Below are 21,535 nucleotides of genomic sequence, written 5' to 3'. Positions count from 1 at the left end.
ATAAAGTTGGGTTTATAATGAGATTATACGACTGATCTGCCTCAGTGATATTTTCCAAACAGTTTAAATGAAACTCTTTAAATACAGATACCCCTCTGCCACAGAAATCCTCCTCTTCTTCCTCTAAGAACTTTTTCCCATAGACTCCCCTCAGGGTTCTGCCTGGGGCCTGATGGAGAAAGTGGGGGCACTAAAGCAATAAAATAAGAGAAATCAAAAGACCCCAGGGCCTGTCATGGATCATCCATAAAACAATGCTTCCCAGCCCTGAAAACTGTCAGATTGCTTCTTTTTGTTCTAAAAGCTCTGGCTTCACAGAACACCAACTTCCCCCTAATAATGAGCTTTTTTCTTCCTTCTCTAATGATACAGGCTTGCCTTGAGGATTCTTATCATCTCTATTGCTCATCCGTGATGACAGACACACGCACAGTGAGTTTGTCACTTCTCTGCTTTCCTCTTCCTTTCCTGTCACACACCATTCCCACCCCAGCTCAGGCAGGAGCTCAGAGCAGCGCCCCCCTTCCTCCACCCCCTCGCCTCCTACACAGCCATGCACAGCCCTGAGATCTTCACAAAGCATCATCTGTTTCCTCCTGAATAAGCTCATCTCTCTTTCCCCCAACCCTCCAGGGTGACTTTTGTGTCAGTAGGGTGTGCTGCTGGCACTTCCCCCTGGAGACTTAGCATTTTTGACAAGCTTGTACATTTGAGCAAATATTTACCTTGCATTGATTCTGTTCTAGGGACATGCAAAGGATTTTGAATAGATATTCCCATTTGTTCCCTGTGAAGTGGATACTGGTGGTTAACCCCCTGTGCAGATGAGGAAACTGAGGCACAACTTGGGCAAGAACACACTGCCCTCTAGTATCTAGAGCGTATTTTCTTTTTTTAGAATTTAAATGTATATGTATGTATGTATGTATATACATATATATATATACTTATAAATTGGTAGATATATCTTTTTAAATTTTATTTATTATTTTAAAATTTTTTATTTATTCTTTCTAGTTATACATGATAGTAGAATGTTTTTTGACATTTTATTTATACATGGAGTATAACTTCCCATTCTTGTGGTTGTACATGATGTGAAGTTACACTGGCGGTATATTTATATGTGAACATGGGAAAGGGATGCCCCATTCATTCTACTGTCTTTCCTATTCCCACCCCCTCTCCCTTCCTCCCATTTCCCTTCGTCTAAACCAATGAATTTCTATTCTCTCCCCCCCGCATTGTGTGTTAGCATCTGCATATCATAGAGAACATTCTCTAGAGCCTGTCTTCTTAAGAGCATGTTTGAGGTTGTTCTGAAAACTTCTATGTGAATGTTGGAGGGTTTGAGAGCAATATCTGGCTTTTAAAGTTTTTAGCCTAAAGGGCTCTACAAAATCAAGGTGGACAAAATAGCTTTGGGAAAGATTAAGCCAAGCATCGACAATAACTAGTGGAGTTTACAAAGCATCCACAGATTATTTAAAATTACAAAAAAAAAAAAAAAGACCATTCCCTCCCTGTAGGGACACTAATGGCCTAGTTGGAAATGGTCCTCTGCACCTGCCTCCACTAGACCACCTTCTGCAAGATCTCCTGCCAAGTCATCTGCAGGTTCCCCACACTTCTCTCTCATTGGCCATCCATAGCTAATTAGGGAGCCCAGATGACAGCAGTCCTCAAGGTCGGCATTGCTTAAAGAGCTTATCCAATACCACAGGTCCTGAACATTTCAATTCAGTCTAAGAGGCCTAGGACAGAGATCCAGGATTTTTCATTCTTACTAGCTCCTCTTGTGATCCTAATGCAAGTCTCCAAACCACTGTTTTAAAGTAATCACTGCCCTTTGGGCTATAGCATTAGGAACAGGAAGCCAAAGCACCCATTGGTTGGTAGCCTGTCTTTGCTTTGGACAGTCTTTGACAGGTGGTAGAGAGCATGGCTGTGATTCTGAAACCCCTTCACTGTGGTCACTTTTTGTTCTTTTTCATTCTGCTTCTGGTGAGCATGCAATTGAGAAGCTTTATCTGCTTGCACTTATTGTCAAAGTTCAATAATGTATTTTATTAATTTTTAATCTTCTTAATAGGACCAAGATTTTGATCACCCATTCTAAAACTTCCTAATAGAGAATCCCCATTTAGGCCAACTGAAATAATTAGGAAAATGTAGGGAAGAGATACTGTAATACACAGACACTGCCCCAAACTTGGTTTCCTTTGAATGAATTATGAGGAAAGCTCCAACTTTGACGGGAGTTCTTTTTTTTTTTTTTTTTCCCAAGAAGATGAGTGGCTGCCCCTCCCAACCCTGATAGGATCTCCCCTGCAACACTCCCAAACTGTTGCACTCATCTTTCAGCCCACAGACACGTCAAGCTGCTTTTAATCACCAGCTCCATCAAGTTCATCACAAATCTGCAAACAGGTGCCTGTGCAATTAGTTATTTTGATTTTCCTTGGTCCATACAATGCCTCTAAACTAGAGCTCTTCTGCTGGCCACGTGGGCTGGGGCTCTACAAAGGGAGGAAGCACATCTCTCAGTGTCTTTCAGAGTGCCTGACACACAGAAGGTGATCAGCAAATGTTTGTTGATTGATTGTAATTCTGTGAATCCACCATTTTTTTAAGGCCATTGTGAGAATGAGAGTCTGTGGGTTGGACCAGTATCAGTTTATATAAAGTTTCACTCTTAGGCGAAACGAGAAACCTCTGGTCAATGTATTATGTTTTTCAGAAAGCTAAAATTTGTTTGATATGAAAGATTGTCTAAGTCTGTGGTCTTCCTGATTTGCAGGTTTGGATTGCCTTTATTTTATGGGGTGGTTGCCGTTCATAGGACAATGTTGATTAAATGGGTGCTCACCATTTGGGGCCAAATGATACTCAACCATCCATTTGACCAGAGTTACCTTTAGCAAGTGTAAATGAGGACATATCTGTATCAGATTGCAGAGGTAGCTCAGTGGTGGAGTACATGCTTAGCACGTGCCAAGCCCTGGGTTTGATCCTCAAGTCTACCCCTCCCCCAGAGAGATTCTATATCAGTATCCTCCAGCTTCCCATTGTCCCATTGCACTGTGGATAAAATCCCCAATACATGTCAGGCCCTCATAAACTGGTCCTGCTTATAACTCTGATCTCATCTTCAGTTGTCCATCCCATCCAGGTCATTTTATTCAAACTGGCCTTCTGTGGCCCTTGAGGAGGCTGGGCTTTTGCCTCTGCCTCAGACCTTCCCTCAGGACTCTGCCTTGAACCCTTGCCCTCACCTGGTCCATCATGGTATTTAGGGCTCCTCTCCTGCCTCTGCTGCCCCCCCTCCATGTCCTTCTTTGTCCTTCCTATCACTCTCCTTCCTTCTCTCTTTGCTGTGCTCTTCAAACACTTACCACCACCGATCAAGTTTATTTGATCCTTATTAATTCATTCTGGTCTCCCCACTCCTCCTGGGATATCAGTTCCAGAAGCCCAGGATCTTCTCCTTCTTACTGGGTGCCCAGCAGTGTCTGGAGCAGTGTCTGCCTAACAGGGGTTTTGTAATTATTTGCTGAATGAAGGAAAGAAGGGACATTTCATGCAGGAAACTGCTTAAGGTTAGGGACCCTCTTTTCAGCTTCCATGGCCTCCTGCATTCTACCTCCCACAGCTCTTGCTCCCAGGGGTTGTACTGGCCACTGACTAGTCTGCCGCTTCTGCTGGCCCCTGGGCTCTGGTGTGTGGAATGACCTTCCTCATCTTTGGACTCCAAGAGCTGGCACAGTGCTAGTGTGAAGCTGGTGCTGGACTCTATGGAACATATCCAGGCTGTGTAGGTTCTTGCTGGCTGGACTGAGGACCCAGGGAAACCTATTTCAGAGACCAATCACAGACCATAATTTCATCATTGTATTGTCAGGGCTGAGCATTAGAATACACCTAACAAATGTTTTTTGATTGAATAAAGAAGACAATGGCAAAAAAAAAAAAAGTCTGGCTACAGGACCAGAAATAAAACTTTGAAAATTGGTCAATATCTAAGTATTTACTGCTCACAGAGTTGGTCCCAAGGAGGGTGACTTTGGGGACTCAATTTCTCCTGTCTTGTCCTTGGGTCAGTTCTTCCTATGTTTTCATCTCCTACATATTTCCCTGGGCTCTTGTCCGGCACATTTTCTAAAGCAGGGCTCCTCTTGGGCTCCCTGGTTTCCCTGCGATTCACTTTCCTTTGGCCTCTTTCTCCCCACTGTTGCCAAGTCAGGCCTTTTCCAAGATGCAGGACCCACTCCAGTGCCCCGGGACCTTGCTCAGCAATTACTACCATGAGCTGAGACACCACAGGAAAACACTGAGCCTCTTCTGCAAAGAAGCACAGATCCTCCATCTTCTTTGATTTAAGAGAGAAACAACATATAACTAGGCAAAGAGTATGTAATTCTATTAAATCAAACGAGTTCCAAAAGTGCTGACTATGGGTGGTGATGCATCTATTAATTTGACTGTGGTCATCAGTATGCAACGTGTATTGTGTGTATCAGATCATCATATTGTACATCTTGAACAAATTTTTGTCAATTTAATATCTTAAAAAATAAAATCATTGAAAAAATGACACACCTTTCAAAAAATTAGTGGCTACAGTAGTGATTACTAGAGCTAGGAAAGGTGGGGGAGGGGGTTTGAGGGAGGTTGGGTAAGGAGTGACAAAATGCAGAAATAATAAGTTCTAGTGTCCTATAGCACAGCAGGGAGACTACAGTTTATAATAACTTATTATATATTTTCATTAAAACTAAAAGAAGTTCCTGGGCTCCCAACATCAAGAATTAATAAATGTTTAAGGAGATGGAAATACTAATTACTGTGACAGGATCATTACAAATTACATACATGTAGTGAATTATTAAACTGTACCCTGTAAATATGTACAATGTTATGGTATAATTTAAAAAAATAAAAGGATGGATTTTAAGATTAACAAAAAAAAATCCATAAAGCTCTGCCTAATAATATGTGAGCAACTTTTGGAAGGAGATTTAACTTCCCAGAGCCTTAGCCTCCTCCTTCACAAAAAGGCATTGTAGCATGTTCACATGTATACACACACACACACACACAAACATACACACGTCACATAATTGATCTTACTCTTTTAATTTTGGCTTAAACCATATTTTCTCTATTTAAAGTAGGTTTCTTCCCTTGGTCTCAGCCCGACATGAGTTTCCTTCAAAGCACATATCACATTTTATGATTAATTGTTTTGTTTCAGAAATACCTAGTCTTGGTGCATGAGAACTGGCTGCCAAAGATAAAAGGTGTCAAGAGACTGAAGAAAGAGGCAGATAGATCAGGATTGCACAATTTCCTGGGGACTTATGGGCAGAAGCATGTCTTGGGTGACAGCAGGACAGATGGATGCCATATTCAAAGGCAGGGGGAGAGTTTATATGCTAAGTAGACAAAGGTGGGCCATGGCAAATCAGAATGTCCCTGGCCTTGCTCAACAAGTACTGACATAGCCAACATCAGTTAAGAGACAGTATGGGCACCGTCATTGGCTGGCACAACACACTTGGTTGACTATTTTGATTACTTTGCTTATCCTGTAGGGCTTGGGATGTGAGCTGGGATCACTTGGCAGGCAAAATGGCAATTACCAATAAACTGGCTGTGGTCATGTCAAGCTGGGTTCTACAGATTTATGTATCTTTTGTGTTATTTTCCAATAAGCTTGCAGATAGGAAGTACAGCTGTATGTCATCACTGTATTTGAGATGTGGAAGCAGTGGAGAGTATGGAGCTGGCTTGTAATTATGTCATTATTATTAGTTATATTTTTTTAATTGAAAGTAGGAAAATTGTAAGTACAAGCTTCCCTTTCCTTGGTTCATGGAGAGGATGTTATATATTCACAAAGGTTAAGCTATAGAACACAGCCTAACTGGGTGGAGAAGTCCGGGGGTCCTGGCCAGGAGAATCTTGTCTTCCAACGAGAGCTGGTGTGTGTTTTATTCATTGTCATTTTGTGATCAGCCCCCAAGTTTGAGAAGATAAAGCTTTCTCGAAGCCTCTTCCACTCTAGCCTATTCACGTAGTTTCGATTTATTTTAGTAATGAATTCAGTTGACATTTTCCCTCTGGAATCCTGTTATTAAAACAAACTTGCCAGAGACTCTGCTCATAGGTACAACAGTGTGGAAACAAAATGAACTTGGATATACGATATGAGTCCCAATATTGGTTCAGCCACAGCGTGACAGTTAGAGTGAGTGAGAGCAATGGGATTCTCATTAAGCTTCTCAATTTAGCACCAGCCTCTGGGAGAGAAGAAAATCATGTCTGATCATACTGTCCTGTTAGCCTCATAAAGAAATTCGCATGAGAGGAATTGTTGGGGGGAAGAAAAGAGAGCAGGACTATTTATCCCAACTTCTGATTGTTTGCTGACAGATCTAAGACAGAAGATTAATTGAAAACCATGTATAAGAGAAGTAAAGTGAGGTCCTGGTCTGAAGCCTCAGTCATCACTCATTTTTTGAGAATCTACTTAGGTGCTAGGCATAACTATTATTATTGTTGTGCTGGAGGTGGAATCCAGGGCCTCACACATGCTTGGCAAGTGCTCTACCACTGGGCTCCACCCCTGGCTGTGCTAGGCACTCAAGTCCTTGCCCTCGAGAAGCTTCCATTCCAGTGGGAGGAAATAGAAAACAACCAAGTGAGCAAGTTAACCCATAACTTCTATAAAGAAAATAAAATGGTAGTATTATAGGCAGATACGCGGATGGGGGTGCTGGAGACCACTTTGGGTATATGGTCAGGAAAAGTTTCTCTGAAGTGGTGACATGTGTGACAACTGGGGATTTGGATGGAGGCCACTGCACAGAGATGGAAGTCAGTAGCATCTCAGCTGAGAAATGGGATGTAAGGCTGAAGAGCTCGACACTAGGGAAAACAATCAAAAGATTAGCTGATCACTTCCAAATGCTAACCTGCAAACCATTACAACTTTTGCTCCTTAACTACTTATTAGTAATGTTTATAATTTACTAGTGATGTGACCTTGAACAAGTTATTTGACCGCTGTGATTCAAAAACTATGACATGGCAGTATTAGTGATTTCACCCCTCAGAGTCTTGTTATGGGAATTTCATGTGATAGCAATAAGTACTGCTAATTAGTATCCAGTGTTTTTTATGTGCTGCTGGCAATTATGTTAAGTCTTCACACATAGTTGCTCATTTAATCTTGATAATTTCCTTGACAAGAAGGTAAGAAAGAGTATTGCAGATGCGGCTATTGAGTGCCAGATGGTGATTACCTTGATTTAGGTCTTCGAGCAAGTGTGGTGGCAATGGGATTCAAATCCAGGTGTTCTTCCCAAGTTCTCAACTTGTATATCACCCAGATATAGAAGCCTTAGATCAGTGCTCATCAGGAGCCTAACCTCAGTGCCTCTGGTTCTCTCTAAGCACATTGCCTTTCTTCCATCACATGACAATTTCAAGTGATCTTAGAATCTGCATTTTAAAAATTTATTTATTTTAATTAGGTATATATGACAGCAGAATGTATTATGATTCATTGTACACAATTGCTGTGCAACTTTTCATTTCTCTGGTTGTACATGATATAGTGTCACACTCTATGTGCAGTCTTACATGTACCTAGGGTAATGATGTCCATCTCATTCCACCATCTTTCCTGCCCCCATGTATCTTCCCCACTTTCCTTCTCCTTTGATCAATCAAAATTCCTCCATTTTTCCCATGCCTCCCCCATCCCCATTATGGACCAGCATCCATTTATCAAAGAGAACATTTAGCCTTTGTTTTTTTGGGGACTGGCTTACTTCACTTAAATCCATATGCAGGAAAATGAAAATAAACCCGTATCTCTCACCACGCACAAAATTAAACTCAAAATGGATCAAGGACCTAAGAATTAGTCCAGAGACCCTCTGCCTAATGGAGGGAAAAGTAGGACCAAATCTTCATCATGTTGGATTAGGCCCCGACTTGACTTCCTTAACAAGACTCCTGAAGTGCAAGAAATAAAATCAAGGATTAATAAGTGGGATAGACTCAAACTAAAAAGCTTCTTCTCAGCAAAAGAAACAATCAATGAGGTAAACAGAGAGCCTACATTTTCAGTGCAAATTTTTGCTACCACACATCAGAGAAAGCACTAATCTCCAGGATATATAAAGAACTCAAAAAATACCAAAAACAAAACAAAACAAACAAAAAAACCCAAATAACTCAATCAATAAATGGGCTAAGGAGGTGAACAGACACCTCTCAGAAGAAAATATACAACTGATCAACAAATGAAAAAATTTTCAACATCTCTAATAATTAGAGAAATTTAAGTCAAAACTACTCCAAGATTTCATCTCAGAAAGGTAATTATCAAGAATACAAACCACAATAAATGATGGTGAGGATGTGGGGGAAAAGGCACACTCTTAGATTGCTGGTGGGACTGCAAATTGGTGCAACCAATCTGGAAAGCAGTATGGAGATTCCTTGGAAAACTTGGAATGGAACCACCATTTGACCCAGCTATCCCACTCCTTGGTCTGTTCTCAAAGGACTTAAAATCAGCATACTATAGTAATGCAGCCACATCAATGTTTACAGCAGCTCAATTCACAATAGCTAAATTGTAGAAGTAACCTAGATGCCCTTCAACAGATGAATGGATAAAGAAGCTGTATACACACACACACACACACACACACACACACACACACTTAATGGAATATTACTCAGCATTAAAAGAGAATAAAATTATGGCATTTGCAGGAACATGGATGGAGCTGGAGAATAGAAACTGCATTTTACAATGCAGCATTTTTGAGTCAGTGATTTGCTGTAGAACTGCAGCTGGAAGTCACATCTAACTCCAGATCCCCAGGTCTTTTCCCTACAGTGTGCCTCCTGGAGTTTTGCTTATTACAATTAAGCATATTTTGAAAGGAGCCCTCAGAAATACATACTGAATTTGCTTCGGCAAATCTAGCTGTTTGCAAAACAATAGGTCCAATTTTCTTCCTTAACATTGCTTCTATTAACATTTAAAAGATCCCTTCATATTCATTGTTCCTATTTTAGGCAAAAAAATTGTCAGAGTATTTCGGTGTTCATCAGCTGATGAAACCCACCAGGATTCTGAATCGACACCTCCTCTGCCACCTGTCAGCCCCGGTGTTACTCTTTGTGCTTGTCTTGTTCCTCCTTCTGCACATCCCAGGAATTTCCAGATTCTTTTGAGACTTGGTAGAAATCTTTGTTCTGGGTGAGTTTGTTTGTTTGCACTTGGTCATTTCTATTCTCTTGGATTCCTGGAGCTGAACTTTGAGGATGAAAAAAAAAAAAAATCTTGTTGGCTAGGATTGTTGGAATTTAGAGTCGACCTCTGAGACTGGAGGGAATTACGTCTGAGCTCATTGTCTTGCAAGGCAATTAGAGCTGCAAATGGATAAAGAAGACGTGACTAGGGAAAGGTGAATAGCAAGAACATCTTCCCCCACATAACTGATGAGACTGAAACTCTCTCTGAGCTTTCTCTGAGGATGGTGCAGGCATATAACTCCAGTCCAGACTTCCGTGGAAATGACACTCTGATGCTCCATTAGACATGAAGACCTACCCCCACCCCCCGTCTTCCAAATTGAAGGTAATAAAGATGCAACATCTGACCTTCATTCCCAAGCTTGAACTCTCTTAATATTCCTTTCATCTGCTAATAGATCCTTTAAGACACTCAGGTAAAAATGTTGGAATCTTCTAAACTCTCTCTTTTCCCTATGTGACTCCACATCCTATTTATCAGCAGTACCTGTTGGCCTTTACCTTCTAAATAGATGCCTAGGCTGGCCAGTTCTCACCACCTTCAATGTTGCCACTGCCAGCCAAGCCATCTCCTCTTTTTTGTGCTTCTTTGGTCTCCTAACTGGCCTTTTGCGTTCACTCCTGCCTTACTCTGCACATAGGGTGGCAGCCAGAGTGATCCTTTTAAATCTGCATTGGTGCATGACCCTTCTCTGGAAAATCCACTGGCCTCCTGTCTCTCAGAGTGAAAGGTCACTTCTTAAAATGGCCTCCAGGATGCCCTCTCCCTCCACTGTCCCTCCCATGTCATCTGATCTACCCACCGTCCCCTGAGCCTTATACATGCCAGCCTCCTTGTGCTCCTCCACTCCCAGGCACAGTCCTGCCTTGGGGAGGGAAGTCCCCTTCTCCTGGGAAAGCCGTTGTCCCCATCAAGGCTGAGCCCTCAGCAATGACAAGTCCCTGAGCACTTTAGGTCAAAGAGCAATCTGACTGCCAGCCTGTTCTTCCACTCCCTCCCTGCCTCGTTTTCTTCTCCCAGGACAGACGGTCATCTGACACACTACAGTTTTTAATGATGTTGTTTATTCCCCTCCTGACTGCTGTCCAGTAGAATGTAAGCACCATGAGAACGGGCATCTGGGTCTGTTCTTTTCACTCTATTTTCAGTTCCTGGAAGAGTACCTGGAAGTTAGCAGGCATTTCAACACATTCGTTAGACCAACGAATGACTGTTAAGAAATCAGCACTGTGCCTGACTATACTCACCCAGAAATCATTCCATTACAAAAAGTCAAAAAACCCATTCAAGTGCAAAAGGAATGTGATTGGATCCCTTCCAGTGCTACTGGAAATGGGGGGGGTTGCTTTTGGGGTGTCTCTTTTCGGGAACACAAATAAAGCCATTAGTTGCTGACTCCTTTTGTCTATAGTCTCCATTTCCTTTCCCCTTAGCTTTGTTCTCAGGCTGGTTTTTATTGTCACCATCAACTTCAGGTTGACATAATTCCAGACTGGCAATATCAGTGTGTAAGGTGGGGGGAAGCACTTTTGTTTGTTTGTTTGTTTTAAAATATTTTTTTTAGTTGTTGATGGACCTTTATTTTATTCATTTATTCATATGCGGTGCTGAGAATCGAGCTCAGTGCCTCACACATGCTAGGCAAGTGCTCTACCTCTGAGCCACAACCCCAGCCCAGCACTTTTTTTCTAATGCTCTCCCTGAAGTCCTAGGAGGCTGTCTCACTGATCTGGCTCAAGTCAGGTGCCTGACCCTGGACCAGTCACTGTGATCCAGCGGCACAAGTTGCTCCCATTGGCCAAGTGGAATCATCTGACCACCCTGGAGTAGAGTGAGAGAGTTAGGGAGTCGGGCCTACCTACCACTCCCTACACTGACAGGGACGGAGGGAAAGAATAGTGCTATTATCAGGCTCATCTCACATTAGCACCAGAGCCATCATTGCAAAACATGTTTCCTAATCCTCAGTGGCTCCTCATTAAAATAAATGCCCAAGTCTTTGGTATACCATTTAAGACGCATCATAGCATGGCCCCAATCTGTTCTTTCAGCCCTCTCTCTCACATGCCCTCCCATATTCTATTTGCTCAGAAACACAGGACTGTGTGCTATTCCTGGATTGTCATTTGTCCATTTATTTATCCATTCACACATAATTTTTCTTTCCTTTTCTTTGAAGGGTGGGGAGTACCAGGGATTGAATTTAGGGGCACTCGATTGCTGAGCAACATCCCTAGCCCTATATAATATATATATATATATAATATATATATATATTATATATATATACATATATGTTGTAGATGGACACAATATCTATTGTATTTTATTTACAGACACGCTTTCACTGAGTTGCTTAGCACCCTGCTTTTGCTGAGGCTGGCTTTGAGCTCATAACCCTCCTACCTCAGCCTCTGGAGCTGCTGGGATTACAGGCATGCACCACTGCACCCAGCTCACACATAATCTTACCAAGGACTTCCTATATGCTTTTTAGCCATTGCCCATTTAGTGACTGCTCTTTTGAGGTGTTTTGCCTTCTCTATGTATATAAACACATTCTTTATAGCTGAGGATAACTGCCACATTTTTTGAAGATGTCCTTATTCTCTGCCCCCCATACAATTCAGAATGATTTATTTTTTTCATCTCTATTCATAATACTTTACTTATTTCTCTTTTGAAGGGTCCTTGGGTTAGTGTCATATATGCACATATCTATTTCCTGCATTGGACTTCAAATTATTTGAGGGCTTATACAGCTCTTATATAGCCAGGAATATATAGGATGTTATATATAGGGTAGATATCTATTGAATGTGTGTGTAATGAATGAATAACAAACTGATTGACTTAAACTTCTAGTTTCTCATATATAATATATATATTATATATATATACATATATGTTGTAGATGGACACAATATCTTTGTTTATTAATTTATTTTTATGTGGTGCTGAGGATCAAATCCAGTGCCTCACATGTGCCAGGCAAGCACTCTACCACTGAGATTCAGCCCCAGCCCTCTAGTTTCTCCTTTATCATCACTGTGACATGTTTATTTGTATAGTACATTTGAATTCAAAAAATGTTCTCAAGCCTTTCATGTTATTTTTCATAATGGTATGCTGACTGGGTATTGTCTCTATTTTAAGATTGAAAAAAACTGAATCTCTGATAAGTCAGGTGACTTTTTTGGCTGCACAGCTAATAAATGGCAATGATAAGAATTGGATTCAGATCTGATACTGACTCTGTTAGTCATGGATGTTTTGGTGACAAGTGATAGCGACTCAAACTAGGTTAATCACAAAAAAGAAATTATTGGTTAATTGGTGGCCTCCAAAGAACCATTCTTGTTGGTATTGACTCTTCTGTATAGTTCCCTCCTGTGTAGTGACCCTGAGCTTGGATATGTGACTTGCTTTGGCCAATAGGGCTTTATCAAGCACAGTGTGAGCAGATCTTGATAAATTGCAGGCACATTGGGACTTGTCTGCTTGGAATGCTCCGTCTTGGGACCCAGCTGTCATACTCTGAGAAGCCCAAGCTACGAGGAGAGGAACTGTGCTCCCATCCACAGTCCCAGCTGAGTCCTCCAGTGCCACAAGTACCAACAGCATGTGAATGAGCATCCTGGATGTTCTGTCCCAGCCCAGCCTCTAGATGACTACAGAAGCTTGAGAGAATACAGAGGATATCATTAAATTTTAGACCAACTTGATACTGCACAATAGATAACAGAAACATAAGGCAAGGCTTCAATTTGCTCTGCCAACCTTGCACCAATCCATGTGGCCAAGGTAGTAGGGTCTCTCTCCAGGACCACATGTAGCAGAGGAAAAGCTCTTCCAAGAAGAGGTATGGGGATATGTGTGGGACAGGTGGAAATTAAAGCTCCAGATCCTGGTATAAACCACAACAGGCCAGCCTGTCTCCTCAGTGGGTTAGGAAGATGTTCTTAATACCAAGGAATCCGATTGTCAGAGGCTAACAAGTTCAAGCTCACAGATACTAAAATTTAGGCTGGAGAAGATCATTTCCAGGCCTAATGTCATGCCAAGTTGTCTGGCCAGAACCTGAGTATTGTGACTGTACCATACCATGTTTCCTCAGTGACGATGGTCCTCAGAGATGAGTGTGTGTGTGTGTGTGTGTGTATGTGTGTGTGTGTATGTGTGTGTGTGTACAAGCACACTTCTAGTGTCCGGCCTGGGATGGATAGATGGGTGTTGGTGTGAGTGATGTATTTGTCCCAGAGCTATGTTTTCTGCCCTAGGACACCTCTGGGGAGAGACATACTCACACAGTTCAAATTCCTGGGTCTGGGGTTACTCAGATCTGACATCTCCAGTCACGTTCCTGCTTTGGCCTCAGCCTGTCACATAGATTGTTAAACCAAGCAGTCCAGAGTATGTCTGAGTGTTGTGAAATTTTCATGGAAAATACTTACAGAAAATGCGTGGGACCTCAGGCTTCATGTAATGCCTACTTGGTGTGAATCTGTGGCTCTTTAGACAGTTTGAAAGCAATTTTTGTGAAATTTCCCAGAACATTTTGTTTTCTCAGGCAAAAAAAAAAAAAAAAAAGGCTTTTGCTGCATGAGCAACAGTTGTGTGCTTACTCCAGAGAAAGACAATTGACTGTGGCCTCTGACAAATCAATGGATATTGGTAGGAGGATAGATTTTTTCCATTGTGTCCATCATTCTCTTCCTTCCCATCACTGCCACAAATAGAGTTGTGGCATGTTCATCCTGAGACACAATTTAGAGAGATTCAAAATACATGACAGGTGTGATGGCACATGCCTGTAATCCCTGTGGCTTGGGAGGCTGAGGCGGGAGGACCATGAGTTCAAAGCCAGCCTCAGCAAAAGCCAGGTGTTAAGCAACTCAGTGAGACCCTGTCTCTAAATAAAATACAAAATAGGGCTGGGGATGTGGTTCAGTGATCCAGTGCCCTGAATTCAATCTCTGGTACGAACCACCCTGCAAATGTGCAAAATGCATGATTTTTAGAGAAGAGGAAACAGAGACCCAAAATGGGCTGGAGGCTTGTTTCAGCCACATAACAATTCTTACAGATTAAGTTGGAATTAGAGCTCTTATTTTTTGATTCTGAATCAATCTTTTTTCCACAGCCCTGAAATATTTTGGTGACTTCAGTGGCAAATCTGATACAGGACAGGGAGTAGGTTCTGATTCTCTGAAAAAGTAGGGAAGGGATAAGACTCAAGAGGAAACTGAAGGGGTACCTCAGAGGGTGAAGGGAATGATCTAGATTTCTTTAGTGAAGACTCTGAACCCCACTGCCAGTCTTCAGTCACCAACAGGACACTTGTGTGTAACATCTTTTTAAAAAATATTATTGGTGCCTTATAATTACATTAATGGTGGAATTCATTAGGCCATATTCATACATGTACGTTGAATAATATATTCCATATCCTTTATGAGGTGCTGAGGATCACACTCAGTGCCTCACACATTCAAGATGAGTGCTCTATCACTGAGCCACAGCTCCAGCCCTGGATCTAACCTCTTGAAGAGGTTTTTGTACTCACAAATGTCCATAGAAAACTGTCCCTGCTGTGTTCCATGTTCTCAGGGTCCTAATCCACTTCTTTGTGATTCAGAGATGTAAACAATTTACCCAAGATCACACAGCCAGAAGGAGCTGTTCCTAAAACCTATGTCCTTTGCCCTTGCACTGCCTTTTAGGAGATCTTGGGGGTTAGACATAATCCTTACTATAAACGGAATTGAAAGTATTTAGCAAAAAATGCTCATTTGTCTCAAGGGAAAACATCATGGTGACACATAGGAGTTTATTAATATTTAAAAGCTGCACTGTGCAGCTGGTTTAGGATGTGGACTCCAGGTTCTAATTCAAGCTCCATCACTTATGTCTCTGTGATCTTGGGGATGCACTTGACCCCTCTATGTTCTTTTTTATTTCAAATTCTTATCTATATAATGGACATAATTTTAACATTTACTTCATAGTGATTATGGTAAAATGTGACAATGCTTGCCAATCATTTAACACCTGACTCTCAAGTACCCAAAATGTTAGCTGTCTTTTGGTTTTATAATGCACAATTTAATTGGTGAGCAGGATGGGGCATAAGGATATATGCTGGGAAGGATATAGTCTAGATTTATAGTAATAGTTATGTTCTGGGAAGAGTGAAGGAAGGCTTCTGTTTTGTTCTTTATTTGTGTCTCTCTCTTTTTTAAGTTTATTTACTAAAGAGCAAATTCATGGTTTACTCCTATGTTTTTATGTAGACTTCCTACAATGACATAAACTTTGAAAAAAATTTAAATTTATGTCCAGAAACTTTAGCATCCTTGTTACATTTTCCTGGATCAAGTAACCTGGGCAAATTGTTAGCAGAGAGGTTTGAAATGGATCAGGAGTTTATCTGACCAACAGATTGTTCTTGCCCACATTGCTCTTGTTCACACTCCACCGTGAGCTCCTTGGGAGATGGGCTGTGCTTGTTGGACCCCTGCAGTAGTCCTATCTTCTAGTGTTTTGGACACTGTAGGTACCCAGTAGTCATCACCCGGCTATGCTCTGTCCTGGGGTGTTCTGTAATGCAGCTTCAGTTCCTTCTCTTTCCTGCAGGTGGCAGGATCTTCATGGGCCGTGCTTTCTGGAACACATATTTCCCAAAGCCCCTTTACTATTATGGAATGAAATGAACGGATTAGAGTTACCTACAAACATAACCTCAAGGAAACAGTACAATGACTTTGCTCTAATAGAAAAAGAAACAAAAAGGTCATTGACAATAAAATATTACATATTTTACCAGCAAATGCTTAGGTGGGATTTCCCTAGAAGAGTCGGGAAATAGTCAGATGCTATGCCTATGCCCAGGACCTCTGAATGTGACAGCTGCAGATCTGTCTGTTGTACTTGCGGTATTTAAATCAGTGAAAGAATTTTCAAAATGGTGGGAAAACTCTTGGTAGAACTCTGAACAAAACAAAGTATAAGCTTACCTTAATTTGTATGCATTTTCAGTTTCTCCAAATGTGTATCAAAGCTAAGTTCCCTACTTCCAACAAGAAAAACAATAGAAAAACAAACAGGTTCTAGGCTGAGCTAATTTTGTCAACAGGTGTTTTATCTGCGGGAGTCTGAAGTGTGGGACAATTTTTGCTATGTAGGCTTTTCCTTCACACTGCAGGTTGTCTATCGTCCCTGGTTTCCCACCTGCTAAATGTCTGTGGTGTTCTTTGTGAGTGCAACTCTAAAAAATAAAATGTTTTTACGAATTTCCATAATGCCCTCTAGGGGGCACTACTGGCCTCGTTAAGAATTTCTGTCTAATATTGTGGCTACAAGCTGTCTAAAAGGGTAGCTCCAAATCCTGTGTGCCTACTGGCCTTGAAACGTAGCTGGTTCCACTATAGACCTAAAATTTTAACTTAATTTAGTTTACATATAAATTTAAACATTGATGCTCAACGCAGCATCTATTATCCATGAATTTACTTTGTCAACTGTATATTTTATGAAGTCTGAATAGGGATCAAACATTTTTTAACTGAAAATTTAGTGAACTAATTAAGGCAAGCACTCTACCTACTGAGCTATATCCCCAGCCATTCCTATGTTTTTATGTAGACTTCCTTATTATGCTCTATAAATATAAAATATATACAGGAGTTTAGGTTTGACAGGAAAAAAGAATATCTATCAAATACTTATGTTGGATTACATATTGAATGATAAAATTATGGCTATACTGGATTAAGTAAATATTATTAAAACCAATTTTATCTTTTTCTTTTTACTTTTTAAATGATATTTCTGGAAAATTAAAAAATGCATATATGGCTTATACCATGTTTCTATTGGAGAGTGCTGGAATACAGAAAACTCAGGACTGTTTTCAGCCTCTGAGATCCCTGCTTGCTTTCTATAGACAGGAATGCATAGTAAGTTAGAACCGAGGGAGGAGGGAGAAAAATGAGTCCCTTACTCTCTAGCAGGCAAACCAAGGACCCCCGGGACAGGGTCTTTGAGTGGTAGAATAATCCCAAGCGATTATTATTTTTTAATAAAGTCCCAGATTTTGGCTTGTGGTTCCTGGCAGGGCTGATATTTTCCTACTACATTCTCCCTCTGCCTGCTCCCTTGAGAACCTTCCCTTTATAGTCTGATTGGGGTTTGGCCTGCGATACAGAGACTTGTGCCAGCTCAGCTCAGAAGCAATGAGGAAAAGACATATCAAGGTATGAAGAAGATGGCCTATCCCTGCATTCTGGAGATTTACAGATAATGCAGGTGGCTGCATTTCAAAGCAAATCGAGGCTATTCCCTGAGGCAGAGTTTAGAGAACCAACCACACAGGTAGTGAAGCTTCATCCTCACTGATCTGGTTTCAGATCAGGTCTATTATGGGTTTCAGAATACCATGAGACTAGTTGAAATCAGTCTTCTCCCTTTTTTTAAGGAACTGTCTTTCTTTTCCTAAGTGATTAATTTCATGATGTGAGATAAAGGTGTTAATAGCAAAAAGCTTGAGCTTTGAGGTCAACCCTGGACTAGAATAATGACTGACATGTCATGGCTATGGGGCCCCATGCAGGTAACTTAACCTCTTTGAGCTTGAGTTTCCAAATGCCCTGTCTGCAAAATAACTCCTTTATAGACAGTAAATGCCCAATAAGCAGTAGCTCCTTTTTATTACAGAGGGGTGCAATTGGAAGGTGGAGAAAATTTTTAAGCCAGGAAGCCTTTGAGAACAGAATCTCCCAGCCTATTTTCCTCAGAATATTGACCCCAGTAAATCAAATTTCAAAAATAAAAAGAGTTTTGTTGGAACCGTGGTTTAGAAATAATGTATCCCCCTCAGCGAGGTTGACAAAGTGTATTAGTATATTAAACATTCTGAGAAGTCTTGCAGTAAAGCAATCAGTTTAACATGGTTTTAGTCCTCAACACTGATCTGACTTATTTTATTAGGTTTTTATTTTCAGAAAATAATTATTAGCTCTGTGGATCACATCTTCCCTCTAATCAGAGTCCCTTGACCTCATATTTTGGCTGGAATGTTGTGCCATGTGGATGGGGACAAGTGAGACAAACCACTAGACTCTGTCCCATGACACCTCCATCCATAATGACAAATTCATTCCTGAGGGAGCCTACGCAACCTTGGAAAAATTTTTAAAAGGTGATGGTGAGATATGACAGCCTCTTGAAGCATTACCTTGGGACTTTGTATTTTAGGTGGTGGTGGAGTAGGACAGATAATAAACCTGGATTTTGTTTGTCATGCATTTTATAAAGTCCCATGAACCCTTTCACCCCTCTATAAATGATCAATAACTGTAATATCCTTCTGTCATAACAGTATTTTAAAGGGAGATGTGGAACTGGAGTTTAAATAAGCACACGACACACACATATGAGCACACTGTGTGGTAATGTATGAGCAGATTAAAAGGATATGTTTAATTTATAAGCCCCACTCTGATTAGAAATGATAGATGTGGAAAGATTGCTAAAGGATGATGTTCATATTCAATTTGCAATAATTGTACATTTCTCTCATCAAGACACATATCTAATATAATCTCCCAAATCCCAAAATACACATAAAAATAAAGCCTAGTAAATGACATCAGACAGGATAGGATAAAAAATACTACTCCTAAAGAGATTCAGAGGACACTATGGTCTAAATCAAAATGCATGGAAGCAAACCTAGGTATCTGGGTGAATCTTTTTAGAAGAAAACCCAATTTTTATTAGAAACATTTCAAACATGCAAAAATATTGGAGTAACAATATAATAATTAATCAGCAAGAATGCAAACATTTCCCCATTTTGATATGTCTCTATATACATGTATTTAAATATACATCCACACATATTGAGAGGAACATTTTCACATTAAATTCCAGGCATCATGACATGTCACCTTAAATATTTAAGCATGTATCTCCTACAGAAAAGACATTGTCTTATATAATTACATAACATTATCTTGACTATGTAAATTAACAATAATTCTCTAATTCCATGTGAGATCAACTCTAGAGTCAAATTTTTCTAGGAAGCAATCAAAGTTCACGTATTAGATTTGATTTTATCTCTTTATACACTTCAAATCTAGTGTGTTTCTCTTGCTTCTGTTTTTCCTAATACATTGACTTTTTGGTGAGACCAGTGTCTTGTAGATGTCCCACAGAATGACTTTGTCTGAGTTTTTCCTCTTGGGTCATTTAACTCATTCCTTTATTCCTTATCTTTCCTCTAAACTGAAAGTAAGACTTGATTAGAAAAATGTTGAAGACCTTTGTCCAGAATACCTCACAGGTGGGTTTATTCTGGTTTGCATTTTGTTCCCATGTGACTATAACTGGAGTCCCCTTTCTCTATGAAGATTATCCTGGTCAGACACTAATTTGAATTCAGCCAGAGAGAAATGGCAGAATGTTGTGGATTTAATTTTCTCTAGCCAATGGGATATAATGATAAGCATTTCTAATATAAAATAGTACTTGCTTATTGTGGAAAAATTTTAAAAAATACAAATAAGTATGAAAAAGAAGAAAATAAAGATCACCCCAATTTCTTTTTCAGAGAAAAACCATTAATATCTTACTGTGTTCTAATGCATTTAGTTCCTTCCTATACAGCTTTATATAGTGAATTCTATATTACAGAACATAAAATTCTGTTATAATTTTGCTACTTCATTTGTACCATAAACATATTATTTTAAACTTTTTGTAAATCTTTTTAAAAGGGCTACATAATCTTTCATGTTATGGAATTCTTACTGTTGGACCTTTAAGTTGTTTTCAAGTTTTTTTTTTCCCAGTATAAATAATATTATGGAGACAATCTTTTTTTAGATAAATATTTTTATCCTTTTAAAACTATTTCCTTAGGAGAAATTATTGGGTTAAAACTAATGGATTTTTAAAATGTATTTTCCTCCTGATTATCAAAGTAAGATGAGCTTATCATGACGAATAAAATATAATAAAACTGGGAATGAAAAAAAAAGCATCCAGCATCCTCCGCCCAGAGGCAACCGATATTAGCATCTTGACATGATTTCTTCTGATACAGGCAGTTATTTTCTTTCTTTGAAAGACTCAAGGATATGAACATTTTTAAGGCTTTTGATAATACTGCCAAAATTGCTTTCAATTTATCAATTTAGCCTCCTTCTGGAAGTGTATGAACTGTGACTATTCTGAAAACACTACCATCTAAAAATTATCAAGCAAGCATGGTTATTTCCAAACTTCCCACGACTGGTTCGGCTCACTGAAAATCTGTGAATATGGGAAGGGGCGTGAAGAAAGTGCTGAACAAATGTTACTAGGAAAACTCATCTGCATGTTTTGTTCTGGTTGAGTCCACTCTTCTGGAAGGCTACCTTTGCCAAGGGTGTTCATTTTGGGGACAATTGGACATGTTTATTTGACACTTAGTTATGGAAGTCAGTTCCCTGGCTCCTCTAGATAAAGACAGATTATTGCTCATTTTTTAATAACTGTTCCCTGAGGCAGATGGAAAAAATATTTTTTTTCGTGGGGATGCCTACTCTTGTTCATGGCAAAGCACACACAGACAGCAATGATGTTGTGATATACGCTGGATAAATGCATGGGGCCGATGTAGTCCTGGGCCCCACCTGGCTGTCCTCAAGGCTGAGCGATCAAAATCTGGGCCTCCTGTAATCCATTCATGGCACATCTGGGCCACTCCACATCAGTGGGGACCTAGAGGAGCATGTCTTCTGTGTCAGGAAGAACATAGTTTGCTTGTTTTCTTCTTTTTTTAAAAATGTTGTTTCTCTAGTTTTTTTTTCTACCTGACCTATTCCTTGATCACGCAGGCACTTTATAACTGTGATACTACCTGTCCTTAGCAGAAAGGTAGATGTTTTTCTTAACAACCTTCTGATTATACATTTTCATTATTCTCAACCAATATGCCCAATTCTTGTTCCAAAAGTATTATTTATTTGACTTCTCTCACCTGAATTGATTCATTCTACAATTGTTAAGTGAGTTCTGGTATGTACTGGGCACTTTGCTGAACACTGGGAATAGAGAGATGATATAGATGTTGTCACTCTAAGATGTTCATGGTCGAATGGGAGGAAACACAGGATTGACAAGGGAAAGGTAGAAGTGCCTTAA

The sequence above is a fragment of the Ictidomys tridecemlineatus genome, chromosome 1, assembly GCF_052094955.1.
Source record: "Ictidomys tridecemlineatus isolate mIctTri1 chromosome 1, mIctTri1.hap1, whole genome shotgun sequence".
Taxonomy (NCBI): domain Eukaryota; kingdom Metazoa; phylum Chordata; class Mammalia; order Rodentia; family Sciuridae; genus Ictidomys; species Ictidomys tridecemlineatus.
Note: the sequence above shows the minus strand (reverse complement) of the source record.